Below are 12,125 nucleotides of genomic sequence, written 5' to 3'. Positions count from 1 at the left end.
TCAAAAGGCCACTGCCTAATTCCTGGACAACATTAGTTTACCATTACTGTCAATTAAAATGCCACTGATGAGTTTTGGACACGAACAAGTATTTTATTTAATTGAAGAGTAATTCACTATTTTCTAATTGCATCTCCTCATTTCATTCATGACTGGGAAATGTTTTGCTATAATAGGCGATGAAAGGAACTCAGATGCCAACAAGGAGCACTGGCTCATGCCGAAGCGCTTGGAGCAGTGTGGGCAAATGCCAGGAAGCATGCCATCTGTCATTTGGAGACTTGTTGGTGAGGGGTAGAGGAAGCCTTAGCTCAGGCTGTTTAAAGGCCACATGAAATGGCTTGATGAGCTCATGTATCTTTCGTGTTGACATACTGTATTTCCTATTGAAACTGAAAGGTGGGGCATGACATAACGAAAGGATTTTTAAGAAAGGGATAATGTACAGTCAGCCGGTCATTGTCACAAAATAAACCACAACAGGGTGGTCACAAACTTGACGCTGACCAAAGGGGTCTTCTATCAACCTGAAGGGGTATATTTTGCACTTATTAAAAGGCTGCTGATAACAAAAATAAAATATAGAAATGGACACAAAATATTGATTTGCGTTGAAATTGTTATTATGTGAGAAGAAAGAGACCACCGAGTCACCAGAAACACTGAATACATTTCAGCATTATGGTATATATCAAAATACCACAGTATCACCTTCAGATACAATCACTGTACCATAAATTCACCACAGTACCTTTTTGTAAGTGAAAAGCCACAAACCTAAGATTTAGATTTTATGGGGTCTAAAACTTCATCCTTTGCAAGTCTTGCATTTTCTTGAATGGGTAACTAGCAGTGTACAACAGAGATACAGAGCTGATTTAATTACTGCAGCAGTGGGGCAATTGACAGCTTAATCTCCCCTCATCATAGCCCTGCCTCGAACACCACAGATGCCTCATTTGCCTTTACCCCCCAGAGAGCCTCATACTACTCTAACATTAGTTAGAGACAAATGAAGACAAAGTACCAAAACCAGCATTCTTCCTCCACCTTCTCTTCAGTTCCTCCTTTCCTAAAACATTCTCAACTGCCTTGCCATGGTATTGTGGCATGAATTATGTAAGGAGTAAAAACTGTAATTACCAAGCCTCACTCCATGAGCTCATCACTGCCCATAGCGGAATTTTAGCAACAGACAACGTACACAAGCAAATGTGTGTGTTAGCGCAGAACCTCAGCCCTGAAAAGCAGCATGAAATATTTAAGGGCACTGAGGAAGAGCTTTAAATTATTCAACTTTAACTGTTTTTTCTATCTTTGGAAGTTTTAGGAATTCAATATCACTATATATAAAAGTAGGAATGTATTCAGCTGCTGGAGAACAAAGCCTGGGATGAGAAAGAGCTCATTTTACATGTAAAGTATTAGAAACACAGACATTCTGACTCTGAGAATTGTATAAGGGAATTAATTTATAAAGAAGAGGGAATAAGAACAAGGGATTAAAATGTGTGCTCTTTTGAAGAGGATGATTGTGGGTTGCCATATTCAGCTCTCGTAAAGCTAAATGAAACATTTATCCCCCCATGATAACCAAAACACAATAAGACAGTGTAATGACAAAACGTTTTAGATGAAGAGAAGAAACTCGAGGCTCTTTTGCACAACTGTTAGAACAATTCCAAATACAGTATCTCACAGTTCAGTTCTGTAAAGAAATTCTATTTATATTTGTCTACAGAAGTAATTTTGAACCTTTAAGCATAAGCCTTTGGATCCAAACTGAACAAATTCAGTCAAGTGTGTCCAAATTTTGCCTGGTATACAAGTCAATCAAATGAAAAAAAAGTCGTGTACAATTCACAAAGTACTACTTTGTGTTCGCTCCTGTACCTGTACATACATTAAATTATTTCACACTTAATCACACAAGTAAGGCAAGAGTTAATAATGGTATTGCAGAACATTCCATTTATGGGAATGGTTCTGGTCAACAACCTGAGAGAAATATACTGTCTTGAGCATTTTTTTCGCAATCTCTCAAAGGAAATGCCAATTTTTATGTAACTGAGAAGGAAACCGCATCAAATCAAACTAATCAAAGCAGCTAGAAAAAAAGTGACTCTCTAGTGGAGCATCTGGTTGGTGGTTTGGAAGGTAGACTTGTTTCGTTTTAGGTGTTGGTTTCTGCCTAGGGCAAGTGCAGGCATGACAAACCACACCCCAAGTTAACCATTTAATTCACGTTTACAATTTGAAAGATGGTGAATAAAGAAAATTGCTTGGAGAGATTTTTCACCTGTCTTGGCCGATTAGCAAAAAATATTTGACTGTTTTTAAGGAATTTACTAGATTAAATACAGCTTTGGCATTTTAGACAAATGGATATATGAATATATATTCCTTTAATAGACTAATTTTACAGTATATATTGACAATATTACCAATAATGTATGCACCTTAAATAATCTGATTATTTCATATTAAGTATGTTTAGCAGCATATTACACCTAAAATTAAGAATGCAACAAGAGGACTTTTCATAACCAGTATATTAAAAATGCGACTGCTATCATATGTGATGTAAATCTGTAGTGTCATTGTAATAGAACAGCAAAGTGTGGAATCTCCAAAATTCCAAAAACACACAAATTCCACTGACACACTTTGGGACAACCACAATTTTAAAATGCACATGAATGTTTGCTTCATCCTCGATGATTCATCGGTGAACTGCTCTGGTTTCGGACACAATAACAGTGTTGAGTAAAATAACACTGGTCTTACAAAATCTTATGACTGCTTGTGGTGTGATCAAGATGAGTGTAGCATGAGAAAATGCTGACTTGATCAAAACCGGTACCCAGTAAAAACAAGCTTTGATGGTCTCATATTCGAAGGCTGTCACACTGTCTACAGACATTAATATTGTTTGGTTAAGAATGAGATCAAGTGGCATGTGGGTGACTGATGATGAAGAAAGCTTCCATGGAGCACTTAACCAGTCATTATAAAAAAAATTATATTTTATATATATTTTTTTAAATAATAATTCCTGTTGCACTTTATTCTGTTTTGAATACTATTCTGATGCTAGTGAAACTTTGTAATACGGCACTTTTCTTACCACTGTCTCCTTAATGCGATTCGCTTGTTTTCCTCTTTTGTAAGTCGCTATGGATAAAAGCGTCTGCCAAATGAATAAATATAAATGTAAAGCTGAGGAGATGAGGCATGTGAATACCTAACTTCAATAGCTTTAAAATGCCCTCTAGAATTGAACATGAACAAAAGGTTTAAAAAAAATAAATACATGTAAAGCTCATTTTAATTACAATCATGCTTCTTAGTCAAATTTCGACAGCACTAAATCAATATTAATCTTATCATAATCATGCAGTGAAGACTACAGTATGCCAACAATTTAAGTAGTTTTATTTTACATTTGATTATTTCTGTATTTTTTCAATTTCTGAATGTTTACTGAAATACCTGATACTGTACCTGTAGAACTTGAAAGCATAGCTGACTTAATTTGTATCCTTGTTCTATTGTCATTTGTTTCTTTGTTCTCCTTTTATTACTGACTGTTTACTTTTATTATTTACTTGAATAATTAATTGAAAAACTTGATGCAATGTTTACTTCATTCAGAAATACTTAAACTGTTACATGCCTTTGTTTTAATTTGTTACTATATTAACATTTATATCTTTAAAATAAGGGTGTGTTCAAATAGCATATTAGTTTTGCTGTCGTATCGATATTAGTATCGAGAATCGTGACATTTCACTGGTACTGGTATCGACTAATGAAATTTGGTACTATGGCAACCCAAAAGAGGGTGAACCAATGCAAAGAGAAATAAATTATGGCAGTTTCTATTTTGGGATTAACAGATCTCAATTTAATAAAGGGCAAGAAGTAATTTAGCAAGTCGTCAGGGTAATGGAATCAGTACCCATATCTCCCAGTCACGTTCACAACAGGACTCACCCAAGAGACCCGAAACCACCCAAGACATACAAGCCCAGTGAGAATGTGAGTCACCATTCGTAATAACAACAGCACAGAAAATGTTTGGATTATTCAACTACACTGTCAAATTCAATCAGCAATAACAAAGCATAACACACAAACAGGCCACTAAAGCAACATTTTTCAATTCTGGTAATGTTGCTCCACCCAGACTTGTGACTGCTTGAGCTGTCCCATTGAGCTTTGAAATGACTTCATCCCACGAGTCAATGTGATGTGGCTTATTTCAACTTGAACAGGCATTACTCTGACCCATTTCAAGTCTCTTGTATGTCTGTCAGTGCATTTACATGAACTTTACAAGTAGTGCCCGACCAATATATCGGTCGGCCGACATTTTACCGATATGCGCAGATATGAAAACTTTTATTTCAGAAAATATAATTCAGAAAACAATGCTTGGGGTGATTTAGAATTGGTGCCATAACGTAGTTTGTCCAGCAGAGCATGCTGCGACTCCATTGTTTACAGAGCTGAGCTGACGGTGGTTCTGCAGACAGTGTGGAGTTAAGTGGAGTCTTCACAGTAAGTTGCTAACTAGTTTGTGAAATACATACTGGAAAGTTAATAAACAATGACCCCATCATTTTCCCTTTTCAATAATACTAATATAAAGTTAACCCTGTCCCTGACAACCATGTCACTCATGTCTGTTTGCTGTTAGCCAGCTATAGTTTGTCAGCGCAGTAAGTAATGTAGCATATTGAAAGGTAAGCATCAGAGCATCTTTTTGCAGCTCATCAGACAACGGTGCAGTGGTGGATTGTGCTAACTAGCTAACTAGCTAACCATGTAGCTACTTTCATTGCTTGTCAGCTGAGTGGAAGCTAATTTGTAAACATGTATTCACCAAACTGTTTTAAGGATTCACAGTTTGGTACCCCCTTCAACTGAACAATTCCAATCATTGCATTTATAAAATGTAATATTTAAAAGTCTGGTTTTCCACTGTTGAAAGTTTCCCTTGAAATAGCAGAATACGGTGTAACACCGCTGCCGCTGTTTTTCTCTCGTCTCGGCAGGTATAAAAGCTTCTTGTTTCACAACCTGCCAATAAACTGACTGACAGTATTAAAATAGTCAGCATTTGATTGATACTAAACAGTAATACTGATGTTTATTTAGATATTTATTGTATTTTTATTTATTCTTTATTTTCTCAGTGTTCATTTCTAGAATCTGTTGACATTATTATACAATGTCAAATATTCTTTAATAAAAATATTTAAGAAAGCAGCCTCCTGAGCATCTTTGCATAGTCATATTGGTGCCAAATCGGTGAAAAATCCACATAGAATAATTCCAGCTCAAAATTTAACTATATCGGCCACCGTATCGGTAATCGGTGAATTTTTCCCCTCTAAAATCGGTATCAGTCTCAAAAATCCCATATCCGTCGGGCTCTACTTAAAAGACAGAGTACAACAATAATTTGTCTTATTAAAATATCATGTAAACCCTTTCATAACAGTCTGATTTCTGCAAAGTCGGAGTAACAAACCTAGAAAATGAGACTGTAGCTCAGCCTCTTCCAGCATGTATATACGTAAATCGGACCACAAATGGCCTTGTCATTGTGCGCATGCTCCGAAAGACAGGTGAGGCTAGACGTAACATGTTTAACCCTGCATATTTGTCGTCCTTCACTCAAATATTTGATTACGTTTTGTGCCAACTGCAACTGGAAAGAATGTAGCTCATCTGTGCAAAAACAAGCAGTAGCTCGATTATATCCTTGTCAAAAAACAAAAACAACAACATTGTAATAATCCGTAAGGTAGCTTTGATATTTCCAGGAATTTTATCTAGACTGTTCCGAAACCGACCTAAATGAGATTCTTGAAAGTCAACATGATGTGCTACGGCTTGGTTTACCATAGATTCTTGTTGATTTGACCTTCACTGATTCTCTGAGAAAGATAAGCTGATGAGACAGTCAACAAGATCCAAATCATAACATAAACCAAGCGAAAGTCCACCATTGGGGGGGGGGGGTTGTTAATGTTTGAAAAAAAAATTTCAAAGACAGCATTATCTGAATATATCTCAGATTGAGATTTACTAATATCAGACAAAAACATTAACGGCTAAGCCTTTTTTTTTTTTTTGCACATGGGTGTTAAGCTGATTTTCACATACAGTCAAACTAAGATACAGAATGGATGAAAGAAAGAGTAAGAAGGGGAAGGAGAGAAAGAGTTACAGGACTGAAGAAAGCTATGATAAGTCAGATTCACTAAGCAACAGCTTGATGGGGTGATTTGAGAGCTTTTCTTTACAGGTCTTCAGAGCAGGTGCCTCAGCTCAGACAAGGTGTCTCTGCTGTACAAGGGGACATTTAGAGGGAGATATTTTTATTCAATGGCAGAACCAAAAATAGGTCAATGTCATCCAAAATATCTTGAATGCAGTCTGCTCAGTGCCTCTGTTCTCAGACAAGCCCTTGCAATTACTGATGCACTTTCACGAGTGCCAACACCCTGGTACTTTTTTGTCCAACAGGGCTGAATGAAGAAAAAATACCTGCAAAAAAAGCTGTGCTATCCCAGGCTGAACTGAAAATGTTCTTCAATGATGCCCATGAATATCACAAGACCACTAGAGCTCCTTTATGCAAGCACATTTAACTTAATTTAACTCTGGAGACAGGTTCATTAGGCAGACTTTCAGTATAATATAGTACATGGCCAAATTTATGTGGTTACCCCCTTTTAATCAACGGTATGGTTATTTCTAACAGGTGCAGAAAATCAAGTGTACAGCCATGCAATCTCATTAGACAAATTTTTAGTGGAATGGGGCACAACTTTCCAGTTCCAGCATGACAATACCTCTGTGCACGAAACGAGAGCCATATAAAATTGGTTTGCCATGTTTGGTGCGAAGAACTTGACCCGAACCCCACTGAACAACTTTCGGATGAATTTGGAAGGCCAACTGCGAGCCAGAACCTATCACTCAAAATCAGTACCACACCTCACTGATGCTGTTATCAAATTGGGAGCAAACCCCCATTGCTATGTTCCAACATCTGGGGAAAAGCCTTCCTGAAGAGTGGAAGCTGTTAGGGAGGACCAACTCTATTCATGCTATTGGTTTAGAAACAAAATACTCAACAAGCACATATGGGTGTGATGTTTGCGTGTCTACAAACTTCTGGCCATATAGTGTGTACCACAGAAGACAACAGGGTGAGTGCATGAGTGGAATGCCAGGTCAGAAGACAATGCAAGAGAAGGAGGACCACCAGAGCCCAGATCTCCCAGTATAGCAGCTCAGTCAGGCCAACTCAGCATGATGAAGCTCTGTGTCCCATTTTCAGCCTGCCCTGAGGCCACTAACCACTGCCTCCCAGGTGGGCTACAGCTTGTGCTAAGAGGAAAAAGGAAGCATAGCATTAGCTATTAACATAGCGAGTCGGGATAGGCGCACTCACCAACCCAGATCCATGAATGTCAAAAAGTAGCACACAAGTCAGTCTTAATCAGTTTCTGTTGAACCAACCACAACCGACAAACATGTATGTACATCTTAGATAGTGTTGACAGGCAAAATTTAAGTAAAAAAAAGGAAGAGATGACTTTATTACAAACTGAATACTACAAAATGATTTTAGTGATCCATGCCTGGCACCCAAATCCTGTCTTGGGGATGGATAGCAGTCAGGACACTCACGATCCCAGAACTCTTATGGAATTTTGCTGGGATCCATCTGCGAACCTGTCAACTTCTTTCCAGGAATTGTATCTGCTGCTGTTCTATTATCAATAAGATGAGGACTACTCACTGGTTTAACGTCTCTCACCAGGCAGATCTTCCATCGACTGGTGACAGACACAGCTGAAATGACCGGCCTTAACTTCTTACGAAACACACATTCTCATGATTTAGGGACAAGAAACAGGGACAAGTTACCACCAGATTTTGAGTCTTGGGGTCCACAGCTCTAGAACTAGACAAGGCTCAACAAATAGGAGTTGCTGTATATTTCAGATTTTTACTTGTCCTGGCGACATTTTTACTGACCCTGAGGCAAAATTGACATAGGAATAACAACTGCAGGAAATAATGCATCACAACTGAATACATTTTTTAACAAAATCTTGCCTTAGTGTTGTGAAACACATCTTGTGAACAACTGACATTAAAATGTAAGAATGTATCCTGTGTGTATGCTCCCTCAATATTTTGCACCAGTGCTTACTTGACTGCATAGAAACTGAATTGACAGAGTAAATGCAGCACAATAGGCCCAGGAGTGCAACAGTCTTGTTCTGTAATTTAAAGTCCCCATTCATTTTCTCCATAGGCTAATTGATTTTTAACAATAACTTACATACCCTTAGCTCCGAGGTATATGGCATATGGAATGGAGCTTCGGTAAATGTGATATTGTGGTATAAATTTGGCATAATAAATGTGCTATTGTGGTATAAATTTGGTAAATGCTTCTGTTGAAGCCATTGTTCTGCATTATTTAAACTTTATTTTTTTTATTTTTTTTTTAAACGTGTTTAATAGCGGAATTCCAAGTTAATAAATACACTACCTATGTAACTGAAGAGAAAAGATTCACCAATCAGAGAATCCCATGACGCACTGGGAATGATGCAATCGAGTGTCTCCCAACATGATCAAACTACCTTTTTATTTGTATATATCTGAATATTTTGCAATAAATAAAATGTATTGTTTCTATATTTATAATCAAAAGCTTTAAATCAACAGTTTTACATTTTCCCATCGTTTCTATTCGATTATGTCATTCTCAATGCTTCATGGGATTGTGACTCAATTCCTCATGAATGCCATTAAGTACACAAGCTGTGTCCCAAACGACACACTATACACTATGCACTTACAAAATGTACTATGCACTCAGCCATGTAGTGTATAAATTTTCCAAGTGCAGAATCCTCCCAAATGGAACACTTAAAGAGCCCATATTTTGCTAATTTACATGTTCAGGATTTTATTTTGGGGGTCTACTAAAATAGGTTTACATGCTTTAATGTTCAAAAAACACATTATTTTTCTCATACTGCACATTTCTGCAAAACCTATTTTCATAATCTGGCTCTGAATTAGCTCCTGTCTCTTTAAAGCCCCCCTTTCAGAAAAGCCCTGTCTGCTCTGATTGGTCAGCTGGCCTATTGGTCAACCGCACAGAGCGTGTTAGAAATATAACACCCCTTACTATAACCGAGTTTCAGGCTTCCTTAACAGCTGTAAACACTATTGTAACTATGGTAACAATGGCGTCGGTTTTTGCTGTATCAGTCGAGTCCGATAATGAAAGTTTGGAAGAACAAGCTGATCGACCTGAACCACTTTCGCAAGCACGACTTGAGCAGGATGTTTCACAGTGGTACGTTTTAATTTAGTAGTTTTCTTACAAGTACACTGATTATTGTGAACCTAGCAAAACTTCCAGTAAAAGACGGATAGTGCAACTAAGTTAGTCATCTTTTGCTGGAATGGGTGCAGCCGAACTTTTGTCGCCAGAACTATGAATGGAGAATAGAGGCTTACTCCCGATTGGACATTACCGGGGGTATTAGAGAGTTAGTGAGCAAGTTAGCTGTGGACTACCGTGGATAGCGGCCATAACATTACAGCTTGTAATTATAGAATTATATGATTATATAAGACTCTTGAGATCGACCAGTTTGTTACACAGTTTTAAATAAAACTGGCCCACAGCTGAACAGTAAACCCTTACCAAAACAATAACATTACATAGCATGTTAGCCGAGCACTACTGTGGATTGCAGATGTAAAATGACCGTTTGTAAAAATAAATCCATCTCCACACTTGATCACTATTCATGATAGTAAGAACGACAAACAATCTGCATAATTCTACACAATTGTAGGTAAAAGTGGGCCCACAGCTGATTAGCAAAACTATTTCAACACAATAACATTAGTTAGCAGGTTAGCAGAGGCCTACATCTGTGCACTGGGTGTTACATAGTGACGTAGATACTTTACAGAAGAAATGGCTGGACTACAAATTAGCCGTTTCTTGTAGTTCTTGAGCAGTGTTGTCTTGCTTTGTAACTTTGCAGACCGTTTACATGTACAAACAGCTATATTACACATTAAAGAAAAGGTAAAATCCCAAAAAGCATAATAGGGTGTCTTTAACATTTTTTTACTTCACTGAAGCATTCGCCATTTAACAGCTGACGGAAGTGATATTTCAAACCCAAGCGTTGTGTTGCCGCTAGCATGCTATCCACCCTCAGTTCAACACTTATATCTCAATAATATACATATTCACACAGCATGGTATGATGGTAAAGCATTTAACTCACTTTTGTAAGTGGCTGTCTTCACAGAAGTTTCGCTAGTTGGCATATTCTCCAATAGTTTGCCAGATCACCAATCGCTGACGGTAACTCTGCCCCTTCCTCCATGTACGGCAAGCCGCATGCGCTGAGTGCACGAAGTGTCCAACATTCCACACTCCGTTTTGATGCTTGAAAAGTGCATAATCCAGGTACTCATAGTACACTTCTTTTTGATGCATTTTCAGTGTAAACATACTACTTGAACTACTTACACTCCAAAATGACGTACAATAGCACAGAAGTGTGCGGTTTGGGACGCACCTACAGTCTTGTATCTTAATGTTTTTGTCCAATTTTCAAAAACTTTGTTTTGAATTAAAATTTGTATAGTTGTAATTCACCTCAGAGCTATTTGGTTTGGTCCATGGCTTATAACTCTTTTATAAAGGATTTTATGAAATCCCTATGGGAAAAAAAGTGACTGGGAAAAACACCTCTGGAACCAAGATGGCTGAAAAAGTGTGTGGGGCACTGCTGTACTCTATAGGGCTAGTGACAACTGGCACACTGGCCCATTATTCCTGAAGAATTGATGTCACATGTTGTGGTTACTTCAACACTCATAACAACCGAATGACCTTCAGGTCCACCAGGCCTCGTCTTTCACTTTTAAACAGCCATGGTAAAATAATCCCCCGTGCCACATGGATCCAAAGTAAGGGATCTTAACAGCATCAACTACAGCATTTGATCCAATCTCTTCTGCTATAAACCTGATCTCATGTAAATTTTTCGGGGTTTGTTACTAATTTGAAGGCAATGAGGGGGCTGACAGACGTGGGACTGTGAGACTGATGGATGAGGTGTGTTCACGGTCAAACACGGACGACTAAGCGAACAGAAGGAAGCCAAGTGGAAGAGATTCACCTGCCTGTCCGAGCAGAGATCGCCTCGCTCCATAAAAATAGAACGTGTGTGTGTGTGTCTGCCACAGGTTTCAAGGCAAAAAGTGATGTGTGTACATCAGACACTCTCTTATCACATTCCTCCCACTAAAGAGCCTCTTCTAGGCTCTATATCTGCTAACTCTGGCACGGAGCCAGTTCTCATCTCTCTTCCTCCACTGCTTTTCCCTCTCTCTCCGCCTATCTGGTGGGCTCCCCTCCCCTCGTTCTGGTCTCCTCCTTGCCAGCATTTGTCCTGGTTCTGCAGCAGGGAGCATCTTTGTGCTGGGATATAACTGAATGATGATTTAAAACTTTAAGTTCATGCCCAGGTATACTTTATCCTCCAAAGTTTAAACTTTTAACGCCACAGCGGACATGTCACCCCGGAACTGCCAGGAAACTTGTAATGAACCACGCAATATATTTAGCAGAGATGTTGCCACAGTCACAATTTTCATGAGAAATTAGAAATCAAACTCCAGACAGTTCAGATGAACATCCTACAACTAAGTGCTATTGTTGGCATTCCCATGGCTCAAACAGCAGCTGTGGAGGAGGCGGCAGATGGAAAATATTGTTCGTTTTGAAAGGAAGAGTGCAAATTGTGCTGTCATTGAGACTGCTGTCTGAGGGAGCAACATTGCAATGTTAGTTTAAAAGTGAGAAAGAGAGAGAAGGAATGAGCAGAAGGCTGCTGAGAGGGTCCCTGGTTGCAAAAACTGTAGCTTTTGACGCTTTGAGTAGTAGATTAATGAAACGAGAGTGTGTGTGAGTGAATGTGAGAATAACAGAAGTCGTGCCTGTGAAGACAACACACCTTCTCCTTTACAGAGACCAAAACCAC

General features: G+C 38.5%; 1 protein-coding gene across 7 annotated transcripts in view; it reads right to left on the bottom strand.

The window, feature by feature from the left end:
* The window catches only part of LOC127441510 (traf2 and NCK-interacting protein kinase-like), a 143,086-nt gene that overhangs the window by 96,832 nt on the left and 34,129 nt on the right, over positions 1-12,125 (bottom strand). The window lies entirely within an intron of this gene.

This window comes from Myxocyprinus asiaticus, chromosome 5 (assembly GCF_019703515.2).
Source record: "Myxocyprinus asiaticus isolate MX2 ecotype Aquarium Trade chromosome 5, UBuf_Myxa_2, whole genome shotgun sequence".
In the NCBI taxonomy this organism is placed as follows: Eukaryota; Metazoa; Chordata; class Actinopteri; order Cypriniformes; family Catostomidae; genus Myxocyprinus; species Myxocyprinus asiaticus.
This window is presented reverse-complemented; position numbering and strand designations above follow the sequence as displayed.